Source organism: Berghia stephanieae, unplaced genomic scaffold, assembly GCF_034508935.2.
Source record: "Berghia stephanieae isolate SIO BIC M18660-M18661 unplaced genomic scaffold, UCSD_Bste_1.3 scaffold2525, whole genome shotgun sequence".
Classification (NCBI taxonomy): Eukaryota; Metazoa; Mollusca; class Gastropoda; order Nudibranchia; family Aeolidiidae; genus Berghia; species Berghia stephanieae.
In genome coordinates this window covers 1-9,556 of record NW_027623651.1, presented here as the reverse complement: position 1 = coordinate 9,556, position 9,556 = coordinate 1, and the positions used below count along the sequence as shown (strand labels likewise).

The following is a 9,556-nucleotide window of genomic DNA, read 5'->3' as shown; positions in this document are numbered from 1 at the left end:
AAAAAAACTTTGGTCGAGCGCATTTCCTCTACGGAGCGAATTTGAATGAAATAAACCCACCACCTATGATCGCACCTGGGACCTCCCCATTGCCGACCGGTTTTGAACTTCGGGGCCCTTCCCGTTAGGGCCCTGTACTCGCTTGGCGGAGGTGTTAAACGCGTTCCCGCTACTTCGCTAGAGTCGGGCGATCGACGACTCGGGCTCGATCGAGTTGGCCCACGGGCCGGCCAACCCTGCCGGGGTTCAAATCCCGGTTTGGGAGCTTTATTCATACGATTTTATCGCCTCGTCGATTCGAGGCTTTACCGCACGGGCGTCCCTGGGGTAAGAAGCTCTCGCTACGGCCGAGAAGGACTCTAGCGCCGGGACGCTCCCGCGGTAAGCCCTCCGAGGGCCGAGGGAAAAAACTTTGGTCGAGCGCATTTCCTCTACGGAGCGAATTTGAATGAAATAAACCCACCACCTATGATCGCACCTGGGACCTCCCCATTGCCGACCGGTTTTGAACTTCGGGGCCCTTCCGTTAGGGCCCTGTACTCGCTTGGCGGAGTGTTAAACGCGTTCCCGCTACTTCGCTAGAGTCGGGCGATCGACGACTCGGGCTCGATCGAGTTGGCCCACGGGCCGGCCAACCCTGCCGGGGTTCAAATCCCGGTTTGGGAGCTTTATTCATACGATTTTATCGCCTCGTCGATTCGAGGCTTTACCGCACGGGCGTCCCTGGGGTAAGAAGCTCTCGCTACGGCCGAGAAGGACTCTAGCGCCGGGACGCTCCCGCGGTAAGCCCTCCGAGGGCCGAGGGAAAAAAACTTTGGTCGAGCGCATTTCCTCTACGGAGCGAATTTGAATGAAATAAACCCACCACCTATGATCGCACCTGGGACCTCCCATTGCCGACGGTTTTGAACTTCGGGGCCCTTCCCGTTAGGGCCCTGTACTCGCTTGGCGGAGTGTTAAACGCGTTCCCGCTACTTCGCTAGAGTCGGGCGATCGACGACTCGGGCTCGATCGAGTTGGCCCACGGGCCGGCCAACCCTGCCGGGGTTCAAATCCCGGTTTGGGAGCTTTATTCATACGATTTTATCGCCTCGTCGATTCGAGGCTTTACCGCACGGGCGTCCCTGGGGTAAGAAGCTCTCGCTACGGCCGAGAAGGACTCTAGCGCCGGGACGCTCCCGCGGTAAGCCCTCCGAGGGCCGAGGGAAAAAACTTTGGTCGAGCGCATTTCCTACGGAGCGAATTTGAATGAATAAACCCACCACCTATGATCGCACCTGGGACCTCCCCATTGCCGACGGTTTTGAACTTCGGGGCCCTTCCCGTTAGGGCCCTGTACTCGCTTGGCGGAGTGTTAAACGCGTTCCCGCTACTTCGCTAGAGTCGGGCGATCGACGACTCGGGCTCGATCGAGTTGGCCCACGGGCCGGCCAACCCTGCCGGGGTTCAAATCCCGGTTTGGGAGCTTTATTCATACGATTTATCGCCTCGTCGATTCGAGGCTTTACCGCACGGGCGTCCTGGGGTAAGAAGCTCTCGCTACGGCCGAGAAGGACTCTAGCGCCGGGACGCTCCCGCGGTAAGCCCTCCGAGGGCCGAGGGAAAAAACTTTGGTCGAGCGCATTTCCTCTACGGAGCGAATTTGAATGAAATAAACCCACCACCTATGATCGCACCTGGGACCTCCCCATTGCCGACCGGTTTTGAACTTCGGGGCCCTTCCCGTTAGGGCCCTGTACTCGCTTGGCGGAGTGTTAAACGCGTTCCCGCTACTTCGCTAGAGTCGGGCGATCGACGACTCGGGCTCGATCGAGTTGGCCACGGGCGGCCAACCCTGCCGGGGTTCAAATCCCGGTTTGGGAGCTTTATTCATACGATTTTATCGCCTCGTCGATTCGAGGCTTTACCGCACGGGCGTCCCTGGGGTAAGAAGCTCTCGCTACGGCGAGAAGGACTCTAGCGCCGGGACGCTCCCGCGGTAAGCCTCCGAGGGCCGAGGGAAAAAACTTTGGTCGAGCGCATTTCCTCTACGGAGCGAATTTGAATGAATAAACCCACCACCTATGATCGCACCTGGGACCTCCCCATTGCCGACCGGTTTTGAACTTCGGGGCCCTTCCCGTTAGGGCCCTGTACTCGCTTGGCGGAGTGTTAAAACGCGTTCCCGCTACTTCGCTAGAGTCGGGCGATCGACGACTCGGGCTCGATCGAGTTGGCCCACGGGCGGCCAACCTGCCGGGTTCAAATCCCGGTTTGGGAGCTTTATTCATACGATTTTATCGCCTCGTCGATTCGAGGCTTTACCGCACGGCGTCCCTGGGGTAAGAAGCTCTCGCTACGGCGAGAAGGACTCTAGCGCCGGGACGCTCCGCGGTAAGCCCTCCGAGGCCGAGGGAAAAAACTTTGGTCGAGCGCATTTCCTCTACGGAGCGAATTTGAATGAAATAAACCCACCACCTATGATCGCACCTGGGACCTCCCCATTGCCGACCGTTTTGAACTTCGGGGCCCTTCCCGTTAGGGCCCTGTACTCGCTTGGCGGAGTGTTAAACGCGTTCCCGCTACTTCGCTAGAGTCGGGCGATCGACGACTCGGGCTCGATCGAGTTGGCCCACGGGCCGGCCAACCCTGCCGGGGTTCAAATCCCGGTTTGGGAGCTTTATTCATACGATTTTATCGCCTCGTCGATTCGAGGCTTTACCGCACGGGCGTCCCTGGGGTAAGAAGCTCTCGCTACGGCCGAGAAGGACTCTAGCGCCGGGACGCTCCCGCGGTAAGCCCTCCGAGGGCCGAGGGAAAAAACTTTGGTCGAGCGCATTTCCTCTACGGAGCGAATTGAATGAAATAAACCCACCACCTATGATCGCACCTGGGACCTCCCCATTGCCGACCGGTTTTGAACTTCGGGGCCCTTCCCGTTAGGGCCCTGTACTCGCTTGGCGGAGTGTTAAACGCGTTCCCGCTACTTCGCTAGAGTCGGGCGATCGACGACTCGGGCCTCGATCGAGTTGGCCCACGGGCCGGCCAACCCTGCCGGGGTTCAAATCCCGGTTTGGGAGCTTTATTCATACGATTTTATCGCCTCGTCGATTCGAGGCTTTACCGCACGGGCGTCCCTGGGGTAAGAAGCTCTCGCTACGCCGAGAAGGACTCTAGCGCCGGGACGCTCCCGCGGTAAGCCCTCCGAGGGCCGAGGAAAAAACTTTGGTCGAGCGCATTTCCTCTACGGAGCGAATTTGAATGAAATAAACCCACCACCTATGATCGCACCTGGGACCTCCCCATTGCCGACCGGTTTTGAACTTCGGGGCCCTTCCCGTTAGGGCCCTGTACTCGCTTGGCGGAGTGTTAAACGCGTTCCCGCTACTTCGCTAGAGTCGGGCGATCGACGACTCGGGCTCGATCGAGTTGGCCCACGGGCCGGCCAACCCTGCCGGGGTTCAAATCCCGGTTTGGGAGCTTTATTCATACGATTTTATCGCCTCGTCGATTCGAGGCTTTACCGCACGGGCGTCCCTGGGGTAAGAAGCTCTCGCTACGGCCGAGAAGGACTCTAGCGCCGGGACGCTCCCGCGGTAAGCCCTCCGAGGGCCGAGGGAAAAAACTTTGGTCGAGCGCATTTCCTCTACGGAGCGAATTTGAATGAAATAAACCCACCACCTATGATCGCACCTGGGACCTCCCCATTGCCGACCGGTTTTGAACTTCGGGGCCCTTCCCGTTAGGGCCCTGTACTCGCTTGGCGGAGTGTTAAACGCGTTCCCGCTACTTCGCTAGAGTCGGGCGATCGACGACTCGGGCTCGATCGAGTTGGCCCACGGGCCGGCCAACCCTGCCGGGGTTCAAATCCCGGTTTGGGAGCTTTATTCATACGATTTTATCGCCTCGTCGATTCGAGGCTTTACCGCACGGGCGTCCCTGGGGTAAGAAGCTCTCGCTACGGCCGAGAAGGACTCTAGCGCCGGGACGCTCCCGCGGTAAGCCCTCCGAGGGCCGAGGGAAAAAACTTTGGTCGAGCGCATTTCCTCTACGGAGCGAATTTGAATGAAATAAACCCACCACCTATGATCGCACCTGGGACCTCCCCATTGCCGACCGGTTTTGAACTTCGGGGCCCTTCCCGTTAGGGCCCTGTACTCGCTTGGCGGAGTGTTAAACGCGTTCCCGCTACTTCGCTAGAGTCGGGCGATCGACGACTCGGGCTCGATCGAGTTGGCCCACGGGCCGGCCAACCCTGCCGGGGTTCAAATCCCGGTTTGGGAGCTTTATTCATACGATTTTATCGCCTCGTCGATTCGAGGCTTTACCGCACGGGCGTCCCTGGGGTAAGAAGCTCTCGCTACGGCCGAGAAGGACTCTAGCGCCGGGACGCTCCCGCGGTAAGCCCTCCGAGGGCCGAGGGAAAAAACTTTGGTCGAGCGCATTTTCCTCTACGGAGCGAATTTGAATGAAATAAACCCACCACCTATGATCGCACCTGGGACCTCCCCATTGCCGACCGGTTTTGAACTTCGGGGCCCTTCCCGTTAGGGCCCTGTACTCGCTCGGAAGACCGTTTACGCGGCGTTAAACGCGTTCCGCTACTTCGCTAGAGTAGTGCGATGGGAAATTCGGGCTGTTCGGAGGTCGGGCTCGGGTTTGCCATACGTGCCTGGGGTCGAATCTGAATTTGCACCAAAAAATTTTTTTTTTTAGTAGTCCGCAAGAGGAAAAGGGCTACCTTACAGGGGTTTGGGACGTATAGTAGGGAAGGCGGTCGTCGGTCGGAAAAATTGAAATTGAAGCAAGGCGAGCCGAAAGGCGCGCGGTGGCCTCTGGTACACCCACGGTCACCAGCGCCTGGACGAGCGGTGGTCGGAGAGTCCGGAGTCGGTCCCAGGTTAGCTCCTCGGTAGAGGACCTAGAGTCGTGTGAGCGCGAGCGTGTCCGGGCGGTCGGAGCAGTCCGACCCAGCAGCGAGAAGGCCGAAGGGGTGAACGTTTGTGCGGTAGAGTCGAGAAGGGCCGTCGGCGAAGGAGTCGAGCGCTGGGAGTTCTCGGCGTCTGGGCTTCGGTCGTCGGCGCCCGTAGCCTCCTGTCCCAGCGGGTCCGTCCCGCCGGGTTGGAAATGGATACGCTACCAGGTTGATCCTGCCTGTAGTCTTATGCTTGTCTTGAGGGTTAAGCCATGCACGCCTATGCTCACCCTACACAGAAGGGGAAGCCGCGAACTGCTCAGTATATCGGCGATAATACACGGGGTGGGCGATGTTTGTCCGGACACCTGTAGGAATCCCAGAGCTAATACGTGCACACGAGTCCTCCTCCTAACGGGGTTACCTCCGCGGGGAGAGGGCGCATTTATTAGGATCTTGACCGGCGGCGGGTGGTTAACGCCGCCCGCCAGGCTGAGGCGAACTCTGGGTATGTGACGACCGCTGTTAGCGGCGTGCCCGTTTGCTCGCCGTCCCATCAAATTTAGACGGCCCGGGCAAGAGCCCCCGTGTTGGCTACGGGTGACGGAGGATCAGGGTTCGATCCCGGAGAGGGAGCCTGCGAGACGGCTACCACGCTTAAGGGTGGCAGCAGGCGCGCAACTTACCCACTCCCAGCACGGTGAGGTAGTGAAGATAAATGTCGGGGCTGGGCTCGCATGCGAGCCTAGCGGTCGGATTGAGCGTAGACCAAACACGTGCCGTTGATGACCTATCGGAGGGCAAGCCTGGTGCCAGCAGCCGCGGTAATTCCAGCTCCGATGGCGTATGTTGTAGTTGCTGCGTTTAAAACGCTCGTAGTTGGATCTCTGAGGTGACGGCAGCGACAAACCGCGGGTGACGTTGCCCCGGCGATTATGCACCGTCGTGGTTTTGGGGATGGAGCAAGCGGTGCCTTCCGGTGCCGCAACCGGACCCTCGCGACGGATCTCGCCGGGCATCGCTTGCCCGTCGCTGCCGGTTTAGTCTCTTTCCGTCTTAAGCCGTGTCGGCTTGGTACGTGGCGTATCTGGGCCGACACTAAGGTACGGGCGGTGTTCTCCCTGAATCAATTGGAGTGCTCAAAGCAGGTCGTGCTCGCACAGCTTTGCTCGGAACGATGTGATGACGCCACCGCCCCGCAATGTAACCACGGGACCGGTCTCCGTGGGGGCGGTGGGCGAGGTCTATAGAGACGGCCGGGGGGCGGCGTACTACCGCGGGAGGGGTGGAATCCGACGATCGCGGTGGGACGAACAAGAGCGAAGGCACCGGCCAAGAGCGCCTTCGTTGATCATGAACGAAAGTCGGAGGAACGAACGCGATCAGGTACCGCGGTAGTTCCGACAGTAAACCATGCCGACCGGTTACGCGGGGACGTCCCCTGTGGGGAAGCCTCGCGAGGCCCCGGAGAAATCAGAGTGCCTGGGCTCCGGGGGGAGTACGGTCGCAAGGCTGAAACTTAAAGGAATTGACGGAAGGGCACCACCAGGAGTGGAGCCTGCGGCTCAATTTGACTCAACACGGGGAAGCTTACCAGGTCCGGACACCGCGTGGATTGACAGACTGAGGCTCTTTCATGATTCGGTGGGTGGTGGTGCATGGCCGTTGCTAGCCCGTGGAGCGATCCGTCTGGTTCATTCCGATAACGGGCGAGACTCTGCCCTGGCGGATAACAAACGGCGGTCAAGAGGGGTCCGTCTCACGGGTTGGGTCGGCGTTCGGCTCTCGGGTCGGGCGTCGGTCTTCCCACTCAGGGAGAGGCGGTGCCCCGGACCGCCGTCGCGCAGGCCGCGTCCTGCAGGGATTGACCTCGAGCAGTGCGTACGAGATGGAGCCATAACAGGTCTGTGATGCCCTTAGACGTCCTGGGCTGCACGTGTGCTACAGTGGTGGCGCCAGCCGGCGCGGTGTAGACCGTGAGCGTAGGAGTCTTCATGTCCGGGGTCGGTCTTCCTGCGAGTTGGGCCGTGAACTCGGAATGCCACGTAGTCACGGGTCAGCATCCCGTGCCGACTACGTCCCTGCCCTTTGTACACACCGCCCGTCGCTACCTTCGGTGGACGGCGCAGCCAGGGCCCCGGAGTGGCCGGCGAGACGGAGCTTCGGCTCCTGAAATCGCAGTCGTCGCGATGTCGCCCGAACTGCGCTGCCCCGAGAGGGTAAAAGTCGTAACAAGGTTACCGTAGGTGAACCTTCGGTAGGATCACGTCCGATTTCGTTTTGCCCCCAGCCCGCCCGCCCGACGGGTGAAGGGTTAAAACACTGTCCGGTGAGGCCGGGCTGCTCCCTGGCCGGGGAGCGGTCCAGGCTGATAAACGGGGCGGCGGCGTTGCGCCGCGAGTAACCGCGCGCGCAACGCTTGCCCCCCCCACCCTTTGTCGTCGTTTGGCCCTTAAGCGAGAGAAAATAAATACAACCTTTGGCGGTGGATCACTCGGCTCGCGCGTCGATGAAGAGTGCGGCCAGCCGTATTGAGTCGTGTGAACTGCAGCTGCCTCATTGAACATCGACGTCTTGAACGCAAATTGCGGCCGTGGGCGTAAGTCACCGGCCACGTCCGTATGAGGGTCGGCCCTACGACGTCGCCGCAACCGGTCTTCTCGGGGGGGACTGAGCGGCGCGACGTGCCGTACCGGTCGGGTCTCGGCCCGACTGGCGGCCGTAGATCGAGGGCTCCCGTCTGACCACGGGAGACGTCGTCCCCACCCGGCCTCTGGGTATGGGCGGGGGACGACGAATAAGACGCGCACCGAAGACGGGGAAGCACGCACGCGATCGGCTGCTTCTTCCTCAATCCTCGGGCCTGCTCGATGTACACGCGAGCGAGGGCTTCGTGGGGGTATGCGGGGAAGTAAGTATAACGACGCGCGGCGAACCCGACGGATGGGGCGATCTGCCGACCTCATATCGGACGAGGGTACCCGCCGAACTAAAGCATTTCAGTAAGCGGAGGAAAAGAAACCAACGGGGACTCCCCCAGTAACGGCGAGTGAAGCGGGAAGAGCCCAGCGCTGAAACCCCCTGGGCCCGTGCCCGCGGGGAGCTGTAGCGTTCGGGTCGGTGTCGAGCGGGATCGGGAGCGCCGCGCGAGTCTTCTCGAGCGTGGCTTGCCCAGAGCGGGTGCCAGGCCCTTGCCGGCGGCGCTCCCTTCCGCCGACCTCGACCCCGGAGTCGGGTTGCTTGGCAGTGCAGCCCGAAGCGGGTGGTAAACTCCACCTAAGGCTAAGTACCTGCGCGAGTCCGATAGCGAACAAGTACTGTGAGGGAAAGTTGAAAAGAACTCTGAAGAGAGGGTGCAAAGCGCGTGAAACCGCCAAGGGGTAAACTGGCTGAGCCGAGCGACGTGTCCCGCCGTGGCGGCTGGTCGCCCGTGCCCCCCGCGGAGGCGCCCCGGAGACGGGGACGCCTTCCGAGTTCGGGGGTCGGGCGCGTGCCCCACCACGGCGGGTCTCCGCTGCCACCGGCACCGGGCCGTCTCGTCCGCGCGCCCTACGCGGGTCGTCGGCCTGCGGATCGTGGGCGCGAGTTGGCACGAGAGCGGTCGTATTCGGGTGCCGTGGTCGACCGCGGACAAACGGCGGCGGTTCGCCCCGGGGGGTTTCGGCCTCCCGGGCGGGCGGCTCCGGTCCGTCGAAAGGTGCGCAGCGTTATTCCGGTACCTGCCCGACCCGTCTTGAAACACGGACCAAGGAGTCCGACGCCTGTGCGAGCCGCAGGGTTTCCACTAAACCCCACGGCGAAGTGAAAGCGAGAGGCCCTCGCGGGCCGAGGGCGGGATCTCTCGGGCGACTCACCGAGTCCCGGAGCGCACCGCCGGCCCGGCGGTCGCCGCGTTGACGGCCCTGTCGGAGCATGAGTGCAGGCGTCGGGACCCGATAGATGGTGATCTACGCCTGAGCAGAGCGAAGCCGGGGGAAACTCTGGTGGAGGCTCGAAGCGACTCTGACGTGCAAATCGACCGCCCGACTTGGGCGTAGGGGCGAAAGACCAATCGAACCATCTAGTAGCTGGTTCCCTCCGAAGTTTCCCTCAGGATAGCCGGTGCCGACGGAACGATTTTCACTCGGTAAAGCGAATGGTTGGAGGCATCGGGGGCGAAACGCCCTCGTCCTACTCTCAAACTTTCAACGGGTGAGGCGCCAGACCCGCCTCGCACGGGGCCTGGCCTAGAATCACGGGTGCCGAGTGGGCCATTTTTGGTAAGCAGAACTGGCGCTGCGGGATGAACCGAACGCCCGGTTGTGGTGCCCAACGCAGGACGCTCACGGGAAAGCTAAAAGGTGTGGGTCGGTACTGACAGCAGGGCGGTGGCCACGGAAGTCGGAATCCGCCAAGGAGTGTGTAACAACTCACCTGCCGAACCGACCCGCCCTGAAAATGGATGGCGCTGAGCGTCGGACCCACACCGGGCCGCCCCGCCAGCGGGAGGGGTGCGACTCCCCTCCCCGGGCAGGCCGGGGCGAGTAGGAGGTGCGCCGCGGTGGCGTGAAAGTCCGGGAGCGATCCCGTTCGGAGCCGCCGCGGGTGAAGATCTTGGTGGTAGTAGCAAATATTGAACGGAGAGTACTTTTCAAGGCCGAAGTGGGGAATGGTTCCGCGGGA

The 9,556-nt window shown here is 61.4% G+C and overlaps 1 non-coding gene and 2 pseudogenes across 1 annotated transcript; all 3 read left to right on the top strand.

Annotated features, from left to right (window-relative positions):
- Nucleotides 1–5,116: 5,116 nt before the first annotated feature.
- LOC144961465 (small subunit ribosomal RNA) lies at nucleotides 5,117–7,163 on the top strand (annotated as a pseudogene).
- Nucleotides 7,164–7,368: 205 nt separating this feature from the next.
- LOC144961464 (5.8S ribosomal RNA) lies at nucleotides 7,369–7,525 on the top strand. The gene has a single exon (XR_013643164.1). It is a non-coding gene; the product is annotated as a 5.8S ribosomal RNA (ribosomal RNA).
- Nucleotides 7,526–7,851: 326 nt separating this feature from the next.
- LOC144961466 (large subunit ribosomal RNA) lies at nucleotides 7,852–9,556 on the top strand (annotated as a pseudogene; the record flags this gene model as incomplete).